The sequence below is a fragment of the Mastigoproctus giganteus genome, chromosome 8 (genome assembly GCF_048544385.1).
Source record: "Mastigoproctus giganteus isolate SK-2022 chromosome 8, ASM4854438v1, whole genome shotgun sequence".
NCBI classification, from domain to species: domain Eukaryota; kingdom Metazoa; phylum Arthropoda; class Arachnida; order Uropygi; family Thelyphonidae; genus Mastigoproctus; species Mastigoproctus giganteus.
Genome location: NC_143582.1, coordinates 90,919,646 through 90,933,026, shown reverse-complemented (window position 1 = coordinate 90,933,026; position 13,381 = coordinate 90,919,646). Strand labels below are relative to the sequence as shown.

Here is a 13,381-nt window from a genome sequence, read left to right as displayed (position 1 = left end):
TATACAGTGCACACTGCTTATTGTGATCATGGATAATGCTATCATTTGTTTAACAGTATTGCTTTTATGAAGTTCCAATCTATACATAGAAAAAAATTGTTTATTGTAATTGGCACCTGAGTTTATGTTATCACTTATTTGCCTTATTGCAGCTTATGCATACGCAGTGAAAGTGATTATTTAACATCCTGATTTGTTACTGAAATCCAGCATGTTTCAAATCTAGTTACTGTAGTTGTTCCATACAGTTCAAATGGTTATGGATGGCATAACTCTGTGAAGCAAAGTACTGTATCTGTATTCCTACCAATCTGATTGTTTTGCAGTAGAGCATTAACCCTTTTCTAATTCTTGATTTTAATGGTTTGTATGGATTTCCAGAAACATTACAACAGTTTCATTTTTAATGATGACTTTCTTGAAGAAATAGTGATAGTCAATTGCAGTATTTTATATTGCTTGATTTTAACATTTTCTTTCTGTCAACATACACCATCTTATGTACACATTTTTGCTGTGCATCAATAAACTATGCTGAACAGCTGCATTCTTGTTTCTTCATTACTGTTATCAAGGGTACCAAAGTGATCTCAATAAGCAGCATCTACTGTACTTAGATTTTAGTAAAGCCTTTAATACTGTACAACAGTAATTGTCATATAAATAAGAGCAAATAGTAACCAATGTAACATTAGCAAACGCATATGATGCAAGAAAGCAAGCTTATACAGCATCAGCCAAAAAAAAACCCTTCTCATTTTACCCATCCACTTGCTCCAAATGTTTGTCTAGTTCTACCTTGAAGCTATTTAAGCTATCAACTTCTACAACGACAGATGGAAGTTTGTTCCAGCAATCAACCACCAACTGCCTAAAGGCAAACTTCTGCACATCTATCCTGCAACTGCCTTTCCACAACTTGAATTTATGCCCTCTCAGGTAATTATTCTGAGCAAGAGGAAGAATCTCATCAGCATTGAGCATGCTCAAATCATTTGGGGCTATATACACCTCAATCAGATTATCTTACAGGTGCCTTGTCTCCAGACACTGTAATTTGCAAAACTTAAGTCTTTCTTTTTAAGAGCAACCCTTTGTTTCATTCACTAATCAACTTGCTAATATGGACAAAAACAAATGGTTACAAATGGCCTCTGGTCTTCATGGACCAATGTAATGAGTGGGGTTCCACATGGGTTGGTCACCCCTTATTGTTTTTGATATCATTATTGACATTGATGTAGGTATTCTTCAAGTTAGGTATCTAAATTTGCTGTGATATAAAGGTGGGGCATAGTGGTCAATGTGCTACTTCAAGATTATCTAGATAAAACAAGCAGATGGGCTGTAAAATAGGAAATGAGGTTTAATAATGATGAATGCAAGGTACTGCATTTGAGCAGCATTAATCCCAGAATAGCATACCATTTGAGTGCTACCAAACTCAAGGTAGCAGAATATGAAAAAGATCTAAGGGTAATTATACTGTCTGATATGAAATTCTCTGAGCAGTGCAAACAAGCTGCCAAAACAGCCCACGGGGTTCTGACAATGAAGTACAAGAACTCTAGCAGCAGGTACAAAGAGATCATTATCACATTCTCAGATGAACCATACATAAGACGCATAAATTTAAATTAGAAAAGGATAATTGCAAAATAGATGTGTGGAAATTTACATTCACCCAAAGGGTATTCAATTGGTGGAATAAATTTCAACCTAATGTTTTGGAGTTGGGTGGTTTAATTAAATTTAAGGAAGATTTGGACAAATTATTGAAAGGATTTTTTTTTTTTTTTTTGCAGTGTTTTATAAGCTTTGCTTTCTTAGATCATGTTGCTAATACTAATATTAATACCAGCTTTGTACAGAGAGTGAGTTGAATTTGTAAGCTACACTCTTTGGAAACCAGGATTTCATGGGGTAGCCTGATTCAAGACATCAAGGCCTTGAAAGGTTTGAATAAACTAAATGCCAAAGGAATTTTTATTCTTAGTTACAGCATACATAAGGGGTATAAATTTAAATTTAGAAGGAATAACTGTAGACTGGATATCCAAAAAGTTACCTTTAGTCAGAGTGACCAAGTGTTGGAATCAACTTCCATTTATTCATGTGGAGGTTGGAAGTTTATTTATTTTAAGGATGGATTGGATAAATACAAAAGAAACAGGTAAATGATGAAGTGACATTATTTAATTTATTTTAATTTAGATTTGACTTATGTATTTATTTTTGGCTGGTGCTACATTGCATCATTTAACTGGTACTAATAGTAATATTAATTTTCACTAAATGATGATATAGTATTTTCTATTTTCATTTCCATTTATAAATCATGAGAGGTTTTGTTTGGCATCTGGGAGTAAAGTGGAGGAGAAACTGTTGAAGATAAACTCAAGAAAGGCACCCGGGGTGGATGGGATCTATCCAGGTATATTAAAGGAGGCAGCAAAGGAAGTAAGCAAACCCTTAGCCATAATTATGAGAGCTTCCTTGGACTCAGGGGAGGTACCCATAGACTGGAAATGTGCAAATGTGACCCCAATTCACAAAGGAGGATCAAAGGCTGACGCAAGTAATTATAGACCTGTGAGCTTAACTTCTGTTCCAGGAAAATTAATGGAGGCACTGGTTAAAGAAGCACTGCAGGATCATTTAGACAAGACTTCAGTTATAGCTCAGACACAGCATGGTTTTGTTAAGGGGAAGTCTTGCCTGACCAACTTGATTGGATACTATGATGCAGTCACAAAAGAACTGGATGCAGGGAATAACTTTGATATTATATACTTGGATCTTAGAAAGGCTTTTGATACTGTTGCACATGGAAGACTGCTACACAAATTGGAGCAGTGTGACATTGGAGGCAAATTGCTGCTATGGATAAAGGTGTGGTTGAGGGGGAGAAGACAGAGAGTGGTAATCAATGGACACTGCTCATCATGGACTAATGTTATTAGTGGAGTCCCTCAGGGCTCAGTGTTGGGTCCATTATTGTTTTCTGTATTTATAAATGATATTGATGATGGTATATCAAGCTTAATGTCCAAGTTTGCAGACGATACAAAGGTTGGCAGGGTTGTCAAGGACACTACTGACACTATGCTGCTGCAACAGGATCTGGAAAGGTTGAGCAGATGGGCTGAGAGGTGGCAAATGAAGTTTAACATTGACAAATGTAAAGTACTACATATGGGAAACAGCAACCCCAGAGCAATGTATCAACTCTGTGGTACTACACTGACAGTGGTAGAGAATGAAAGGGACTTGGGGGTGGTTGTGCAGGCAGATATGAAGTTCTCTGAGCAGTGCAGATGGGCTGCAAGAGTAGCTCATGGAGTATTGTCAATGATATACAGGAATTTTTCCAGCAGGGATAAGGAGGTGATTATTCCATTGTATAAGGCAATGGTCAGGCCACACCTAGAGTACTGTATACAGGTCTGGAGGCCTCATTTCAAGAAGGATGTAGAGCTGCTGGAACGAGTACAGAGAAGGGCAACAAGATTAGTGAATGGAACAAAGGGGTGCTCTTACGAAGAAAGGCTTAAGTTTTGCAAATTACAGTGTCTGGAGACTAGGCACCAGCGAGGTGATCTGATAGAGGTGTATAAAGCCTTGAATGGTTTAAGCATGCTCAATGCTGATGGGATTCTTCCTCTAGCTCAGAAAAATCACCTGAGAGGGCATAATTCAAATTGAGGAAAGACAGATGTAGGATAGACGTGTGGAAATTTGCCTTTAGCCAGCGGGTGGTTGGTTGGTGGAACAGACTTCCATCCCTTGTAGTGGAGGTTGATAGCCTAAATAAGTTTAAGGCTCAGCTGGACAGGTATTTTGAACGAACAGAGGGGTGAAGTGGAAGTGGTTTTTTTTTTTTTGGCTGATGCTGCATAAGCTTGCTTTCTTGCATCAAATGCCTCTACTAATGCTAATGCTAATCTGACAGATGCCATATGATTGATTACATCTATCTGGTACAGAGAAATTTGTTAATAATTCATCCCAATGGCATTTTAAAATTCAGTTATTTGTATCTGTCTTGTATACTTTCCTAAAAATTGCTATTAAGAGCAGTATATATTTTTTTAACAATAAAGGCTCCTCTGGCATCAATGGGAACTGCTTATTATTAAAAAAATAACAAAGTTTAATGTGGGAGATGTAAGAATTGGAGCATCGTTATGTGTGATGTGAAATAATAGCTTGAAAGGACCATAAGAAACTCAGAATAAATTAAATAAAGGTTGTAGATATTTTGATATGTAATTTAGTTACATAATAAAATATCTAAACGAAAGCTGAGAGAGGGGGGGGAAGAAAATTTTGAGGGCAGAGCAAATAACCAAAGATTAGAACAAGTTAGTCTTTAATAAGATGGAATATTAGTGACAAAAAAAAAATCAACAGAATAAGTAAAGCAGGAAGCACATGATGCTAATAAAATTTGTTCACTGTGAGAAGAAAAGAAATTAGCCAAAATGACAAAATTGGCTGTATATAATACAGGTTTTCAGCCTATTTTAACCAACAGACCCAAGAACCGGATAAGAAATGTAAAAAAAATAATAATAACAAAAACTTAATTCCTGAAATAAGTTTTTACATTTTAGTATAGGAGTAGGTTATTTATAACTTCATTTCGCATCATATATTGAAAAATATGAGAAAATAACATTGCACTATGCAGGATTCTCCGTCTTTACTGACAGGATTCTAGTCCTCTGCATGACAATGACGGAGCTTGGATTTATGCTCTTTAGAAATTGTTTATTCGTGAGTCAAACCAGAATTATTAATATCATTTTTCATTTAATAACATCACCAAGAGGATGAATACATTGTGCTCAAGGGCATTATTGTGAACTATTTGGTTTTGTCATCGGACAAGAGTTTTAAACTTTGAGTGAGCACTTTGATCGATTATCATCAAATGATTTTGTTGTGACTTTTCAAAACAATGTGAAAATTTCAGTATTCCCTAAGTATGGTAAAAGTCCCCAACTGTATCAATTATTATTTTTTCACAGGCATAAAAAATTCTTTTTGCACTCCATTTTGGAAAAATGTAGTAAAAAAAAAAAAAAAAAAATCACCCACCATTTAATTTTCCAGAGTTTCAATTTGCTTTTGTTTTTGCACATTTCTCAGCCAAAAGTTTGCCTTTAAGGCAGTCAGGGAAATATATATATTTTTTTCATAACAAACCTGTTGTTTCTAAAACTGATTTTTGAACTTATCATCTAATGCAGTTTCAGAATTAAAAATAATTTTTAAAATTCCCATTTTAAAAAATTTCTTGCTGCATTTTCCAAAAAACTTCATTGGTTAAATAAATAAATTTTCTGTTTATACCAGAGTATAAACAGATGGGGTATAAACTCCTCTGACCGTTTCGTCATCCAAACGGTCAGAGGAGTTTACAAGATAGACAGAATACAAGAAACAGCACCGTATTCAGCAGTCACAGGCTTGAACCCCAGTCACTCAAGGCACGTGTACTTATGCATCCACACAACTGACCACTAGACTACAGCTCCAATGTACAAAGCTGCTGTAACAGTTTTGATGCACCAAGTAGAAGTGAATGGTTAAGAAATATAAACAGAAATACAGATGCAAGCAATTGCAGGATTATATTAAAAATAAGGAAATCAGAAAAAATCCTTGGAGAACAATATCCAGTAACACAGAAAGGGAAAATTAGCTAAACAGATATTCAAAGCAAAAATGAATGGTAATAGTGCTAACAAAACCAAGAGAAAGGGAGAGCAATGGCACTGTTAGAGGAAAGCTGGTTTTCTCTGACTCAGACTGAAGGTCTAAAAAGAGAAAATGGAAAAGGCTGATATTCCTGAAGGACTGATTAGTCATATTATGGTGGCTAACATCCACTGGATATAAGATTTGGACGATGTTGAACAAACACATCTACTTATCCTATGAAAGCTTTTTTTCAATAACTATTAACCTTTCATTAATGCCATGGAATATGAATACACCCTTAGTGTGGTGGAATGCATTAAACCCTACTTTATATTTTCATTAAATCAGTTTTAATACATAATTATATATAGCTTTAAATGTTCTTTGTGTAGGGGTTTATTCTTTGGAGTTTTGTTCTGCACTCATTGCATGAGAGCTTACTTGAACATTTTCACTTGAGCCACTCAGCTGGTCATTTTCTTTAGATGTGTTGCTGCATCTTATTCAGCTTTAATAAATTTGCTTAAAAGTTCAATTTTTTTTCATAATACACTACAAATTGGGATAATATAATTTTTTGTAATGTAGAACATAAACTTACATACATTTATAATAAATTATATTTCGAAATGATATTAAACTTTATTTATACATAACAATTCACTTCAAATTCACTTCACCAACACTTCAAATTCATCAAATTTATACTATACTTCTAGCATTGATATACATGTATACCAATTCGTATTTGTAAGAAATACATATATATTAGTGTTGCTTTATTAATTCTTTCTGACAAGCTTAAATGAAAAACATTCAAAAACAGCTGTAATGTAAGCATTTAAATTTTGGAATAAAAATCTGTCTCATGCAATCAGTCATATTTCAAAATCTAATAACAGTTACCTATAACTAAGGTTAATAGCAAAACTTGGACAAAAACTTTTCTTTAAAGGCATTTAAGGCTAGATTACAAGCACTAAATGCTGCAGAAACTAAGTTACATTCTATATCAAGCTAATTTAAGTAATACTTTGGAGGTCAAAATGATCTCCACATGATTAAACAGACTGATTTGCACATTAATATTTCTTGTAATATTTTCTAAATGAGATAACACTATTTTTTAACAAATTAAATATGAAAAAAATATATTAAAAAATAGCTAACTGGAAAAGAAAATTGCTATCTCAGTATGTAAAAAAAGGAACAGAATTTATATGAACTATAAAAGAATTTAGGAATACAAATTTTTTGCCAAAATACTAAGGGGAAATACCACAATCACACTTTACCAAAAAGTAAAATAGCTTCAGGACATATATTAATGTGGTAATTAAACAAAAAAATAATAGGAGTTTAATTCAGAACAACATGTAGTCTTAACATGGTATATTATGAATGAGCATCTGACAAAAAAAAAAAAAAAAAAAAAACTAAAGCTAACTAGAAGATACACTCCTTTACAACATATGAGGTTACATAAGTTTACTAAAATGCTATTTAAATCGTCAATACCTACTCAATAAAAATTATTTTTGGTAATGTTTTGGGATTCTATTGAAAGCTACCTTCAGGTCTAATAATGTGTCTACAAAGGAACTACGGTGCAGGAATAGTTCCTGCAATTTACTGATGGATATATAAAATTAGATAAGAAAACTGCATTGAAATATGAAGGGTAGCAATAAAGTTCCCAGACTGGTGCTTTTTAGTTATGTTCAATGAGTATGAAAATAAATTCAAGTGATAGGTTGTTGTTCAAACTTCTTCCAACAGATGATGATACAAAGATTGTCTAGTAGGCTGACAGGTTGCAAGTAATGACAGTTTCATCAGTAGCTTTAACATTCCATGACACAATTTTGCAATGGAGCAACGAATGAATATCAAATTTTGCTTTAAACTGGGAAAATCTGTTAAACTGTTTATAGTGATGAAATATTAAGTTGTACCAGTGTGTTTGAAACAATATAAACAGTTCAAAGATGGAAATGAGGCGATTCGCGATGACATAAGAAGTTGACAGCCATCAACCTCTCGAAATGAAAACAGGGTTGCAAAAGGTTGGGAAATAATGGCAAGAGCTCATTGTTTTACCCTCAGAATGATGGCTGATGAGTTGGATGTAAATAAGGAGACAATGATCTCTTGCCATAATTTCCCAACCTTTTGCAACTGTATTGAAAATCTGTGCCACAGTCTCATGGATCAGCAGAAGCAACAAAGAGTGTAACCATGCAAAGACTTCATCCAGACTTGTCAAGGCTGCTAATTTCCTCAACTGTATTGTCACTGGAGACTAGTGTTGGGTGTTTCAGTACAACAAAGAGCCAGAGCATGCAGTTGATTTCCAAATCACCACCAAGGCCCAAAACGTTTTGTTTAAAGAAGACTAGGATCAAGACTATGCTAATCATGTCTTTTGAAAAACAGGGTGTGATTCGCAAGGAATTTGTATCTGAAGGGGAGAGAGTTAATGCTGAGTTCTACGTATAGGTGCTTCAAAGACTATTGAATGCATTTCCTAGGTGAGGACATAATTTTAGGAGAAAGTCAGCTGGTTCTTGTTGCATGAAAATGTCCCTGCCCATTCTTCACTTGCAAAGACATTTCTGACAAAAGATAGCATTATACAGATCAACCATCCACCTGATCTAGCATCAGCATAAACTTTTAGAATGGTGTGGTGTAATAAGTGCATTCAATCAGGTGGTGATAAAAATATTTTTGAACTCCTTCGCTCTGTATTATTTTTATATACCAGGCCAGGAACTTTATTGCCACACCTCATCAGAACCAGTTCTAAATGTAGCAGCTAGAACCCAACACCAACAGCTAGATTACCAAATGAAACATTAGGGTACAAACCAAACAAAAAGGAGGTGAGGGGGAATAATCACTTATTCATCCCAGCACTTAATGAGTCTTTCCTTCCCTCCTTTTTTTACATCCATGAAAGGATGTAAATTTCTTCATGAAGTGACTGCACTATTATTTTATTCCATTCAGTGTATTTTATCCAATTTCAATTCAATTAGGCTTACAAAGGATTAAATTTGATTGTTCACTAACAAAAAACATGACATCATTAAGTCTAATCAATTTATTTACTCTTTACCCTTCTCTGAAGTGGCCATATGTCCCAATTATAACAAGTTTGTCATGCACAACATTTAATGATATACACGACAATAAATTCTTTCATCATTAAACTGAATATTTGTGTTCTATTAGTTTTCAACTAAGGTTATTTTTTTTAAATTTCTTTCTTTCTTCAGAAAGCAGCAGTAGATTTTCCATCATGAAAATTCTTATTAGGCCAGTTTACTTCATTCTGCTGAAAAATATCTTAACTGTAAATTAAACAATTTTGTTTGCTGAAATATGTAAGATTTGCAAATTTATTTTTGCTCCTTACTATTTTCCAGCAGTCTGCTTGGACACCAACCTGGGTCACCCCACTAATCCATCCCAAAATAATGTGTTCTACGAGGAGGAGTATTCATAATAACTTTTAGAATAAACGATTTGTTCAACTGTCACAATTGAGTGCAACATATAGACACATCTTAATAAAAACCATTCGAAAATGTATTTTCTTCTCTCTTTTTCCCACCATACTAATGATATTTTATCCTAGTGTTTAACTGAATGACCTACTAATCGTTGTTTCATGGGTTATAATTGTCACAGCAGATGATATGAAACCGTTGTGTATTTTTATTGTTCATCACATTTGTTTCAGGGGCAAATATACGAACACCATATATACTTCTAAACATTTTAACAAGCTGTAATATATATTCTGAAATATCACCATTTGGTCGTCTGTAATATTTACAAATCATATCTGCATAATCAGCTTACAAAACCTCAAAACTGCTGCCCTTCTTCTGTGGCTTGTATCACAGTCCTGTTCAATTTATGTGGTTGTACGATAAAATTTATTTAAAATTGCCAGTTTAAAAAAAAAAAAAATTCTTTGATCGGTCTGTATGCAATTTCCAACTATTTTTCTGAACCAATACAAATTATATCACTGCATTAAACGTAACGATCGGCAGGTACTACAATATAACCAACACGACGGAAAAATTGCATCAGTAATGCTACGATTAAAATAAATTATATAAGGAAGAAACAAATAACATTTGATGTCGTAAAAGTATAGCAAGGTCCTCCTAAACGGCAAAAGTAAGAAGCAAATTCCGCAAAAAATCACTGGTATTTTATTTTATAAGAAATAATAAATAAATAAACAAATAATACGGAAAAAATATATATCCAAACCTCGATCTAAATTTATTTATTATAAAATTTACTGTTCCTATAGAGAGAATTACACGTGTTAAATGACGATTTTTTATTAATATGGATGGTACAGATGAGATTAAGAAGTTTTAAAGTGGAACGCAGGCAGCTGTGGAAATTCTTAAAACAGAAATAAATACGAAAATCCATTAAAAACTACTATATTACCTAAGTTTTCTGCACAATATAACACAAATATGCTTACTCAAAACACCCTGCTATCACCGAACACTACATACAACAGACACTGAGTTCACACGCTTACAGTGAATAAACGATATTAAACAACGGCAACTACCCCAACCAAACACCGCCATTCTGTGTAAGAGGAGCCGGTCATAAGAAGAATTAGTTTCGCACCCTATGTGTCACGGGTTTCTTAGAAAATATACAAATAAGATCATGCTATTTACTTAATTCCCGATTAAACTTCACCGTACTTCTTTTTAAAATATCGAATGATTTCATAGGGTTCCCAACGGTCTCATTTTCATATTAAGTAACGCTGTAAACTTCTAACACAACAGATAACTTCATACGGAATGTCTCAGTACGAAATGACTGCAAAAGCTCTAGTGTCATTTTAGGAAACAAAAATTTACTCCTGAATCTAAAAACAGAATTTTTACTAGCAAATGTTTTTGCACACAACTTTAAATAAATAATTAAGTACGGTACTACCAATCCATAATAGATAAGAAGATTACAGAAATGAATTTTATTCATTTATTTTGTCATTTTTTTCTTGCATCCTCATCACTGACATTTTTAAATTTACGCCTTTTTTTTTAACATTTACCTAAGCATTCCAGTTTTAAAAGTTTATGTTGATATTTTTTTGTAGCCAGAAATAAAAACTCATTGTGCCAAAAAAGGATGGGTGGAATGGAACTGGGGTATATTTGACAAACACAAAAGCTAATGATATTGCAGACCAGCTACAGTGGGGAAATTACTATACCACCAGATCTGTCACAGAGAAGAGGAAAAAGTTAAGATGACCTGGACAGTTGGTTTAGCATGGTTTCTAGAAGGATCTCGCGGAAAAATCTCAGAATTTATAGTTTTGCTAATTAACATTTGTCATCTTTTAAGGACACAAAAACAAGATTAAAAACTGAAAATTTTACGAAGCACAATGCTCGTCAGCACGACACTTACAAAAGTGAAATCGGAAACCGGACCTGCATTCGGGCATTCATTCCGAACCCTGCACGAAAGATGATGATGTACGTATAGGTACTGATAATATTAACCATACGTGGTCTAAGGATTTACTTCACAATGCTGACGAAAAAGCAGCGATTCTGGCTAAATTTTGTATCTGGAATTTGCCGAGACTGGATAGAAGGAAAGAATTGACAAGCACAGCATTGTCAATCAACTTGGCTCTGGAGAGATTGTGCAAGGCTCATAATTTTTACAGAATGGCCTACACTTTGTAGCAGGAGAGAATGTTCTTATAGGGGACAGGACACACTTAACTAGAAGGGATGCAAGTATATTTTCAGGTTCTATTAAGACAGACAGTTTTAGGTAGGTTGGAAACCTAACTAACACAGTGTGTGTGTAATATATTATGTCTGTAAATTACTTGTGTTCTGGTTCTGTGGTCGATTTTCCTCTTTGTGGAAAAAAAATTCGAGTTTCTGAAAATAAAAACCACGAAACTGTCTCCTGAGATGGCTAACTGAAGCCACGTTATGGTCAGTTAATATCGAATGATTAATAGTTAATAGTGAAAATAACAGCTCCTGTTATTTACGGTATTCAAAACTGGTCTTTTCACCCAGTGTAGGGCGGACAGTGCTTATATTCACCGGTGGGGCGGGTACTGGAGGAGAGGAGGAATATACAAACAAATAGTATAATAGCAACTATAGGCAGAAGAGAAATTTATTCTCGCAGTGCTTCTACTAGGACATGCAGTAACCAGGAGAGTAAGACGGAAGAGAGACAATTACAAGGCTTTCTGGGGTTCTCATGGGACAAAAAAATATATGACCTTGTTAGGACTATGAGCACATACACTGAGTGATCACTGAATTATGATCACCTACCTAAAATCGTGTTGTGCCCCCTCTCGCACGGATAACAGCCACTGGTCGCCTAGACGCTAATTCCACTAGATGTCTGAAAACGTCCCATTAGAAACCGCAGCCATGCTTCAGAATTAATGACGGTTGAATGTTCATACAACCCACTTCTTGTTCCAAAACATTCCACAGGTGTTCAATTGAATTGAGGTCAGGTGAATTTGGAGGCCATTCAAGGTGGGTGATATCTTCACTATGTTCCTTGAACCACTCCTGCGGGACAGATGAAATGACGCATTATCGTCTTGGAAAATCCTGCTTCTGTCCTATTAAAAATGCAATATGGCAGGGTGCACATGTTAGGGCTGCTAGTAGACCTGACTAGTGAAAGTTGGTCCATAAGCACCTGGGGTCATAGTTCTTCCAAGCAAAACATGCCACATATTAAGTAAACACTGCCACCTGCCTGGATAGAGGGCACTGAGAACGATGCGTCCACGGACTCCTGTTGATTGCCACCCACACACACACACACACACACATAGGAGTCCAAAGGTATGTAAAGATGATCACTGGTAAAGAAAGCGTATCTCTTGGGTCGTCTTCTAAAACTCAGTCCTAAAACAGGACTGAGTTTTAGAAGAATCAAAAACAACTAAGTTAGCTGGATATAATCATTCTTCTTTTAATCGGTGATTCCCTTCTACTTCTCTCTCTCTCTCAGAAATTTTTTTTTTTTTTTGGCTGATGCAGCATAAGCATCAGGCTTCCTTGCACCATATGGCTAATAATAATAATAATAATAATAATAATAATAATAATAATAATCTTTGAGTCACTAGAGAACTGCCTGGAGAAAGCTTATCTCTTGGGTCGCTGCTTGGAGAACCCCAAATGTTCTGAATGTGCAGCCATTCGTCATTTGGGATGTTGTTCTTGCATTCGCTATATTGTATTACCATATCAATTGAGCCCGCACACAACGCGCTGCACCCTTCACTCACCATGAACTCATCACTCAGTCTGTGTAATCCTTTACAGTTCTGTCGGCGAGATGTGAACCGACTAGTTCTACACAATTCTTTGTATACCTTAACCACAGTGAGCCGTGAGCAACCGACAAGACGTGCTGTTTCCGATATAGAAGCACTCGGCGGACTAGCTCCCATAAACATGCCCTTTTGAAACTCCGTGATATCTTTATTACATCCCATAACTGCTATTTTATCATTCTGACTTGCACGAGTAGATATAAATTTCCACTTTTCCAGCGTAGGAAGTCCTTTTTTTCCAGATTTGTATAGATAGTTATAAACTGTTTG

The 13,381-nt window shown here is 35.0% G+C and overlaps 1 protein-coding gene across 4 annotated transcripts in view; it reads right to left on the bottom strand.

Moving 5' to 3' along the window:
- Positions 1–10,562, bottom strand: part of LOC150081714 (protein strawberry notch homolog 1-like) — a 374,252-nt gene extending 363,690 nt beyond the window's left edge. The window contains exon 1 of one of the 4 annotated variants that reach the window (XM_090378820.1): positions 10,464–10,562. The gene's annotated coding sequence lies outside the window, so the exon portion shown is untranslated. The other 3 variants (XM_090378821.1, XM_090378819.1, XM_090378818.1) reach the window with 3 other exon arrangements.
- Between the last annotated feature and the right edge of the window lie 2,819 nt (positions 10,563–13,381).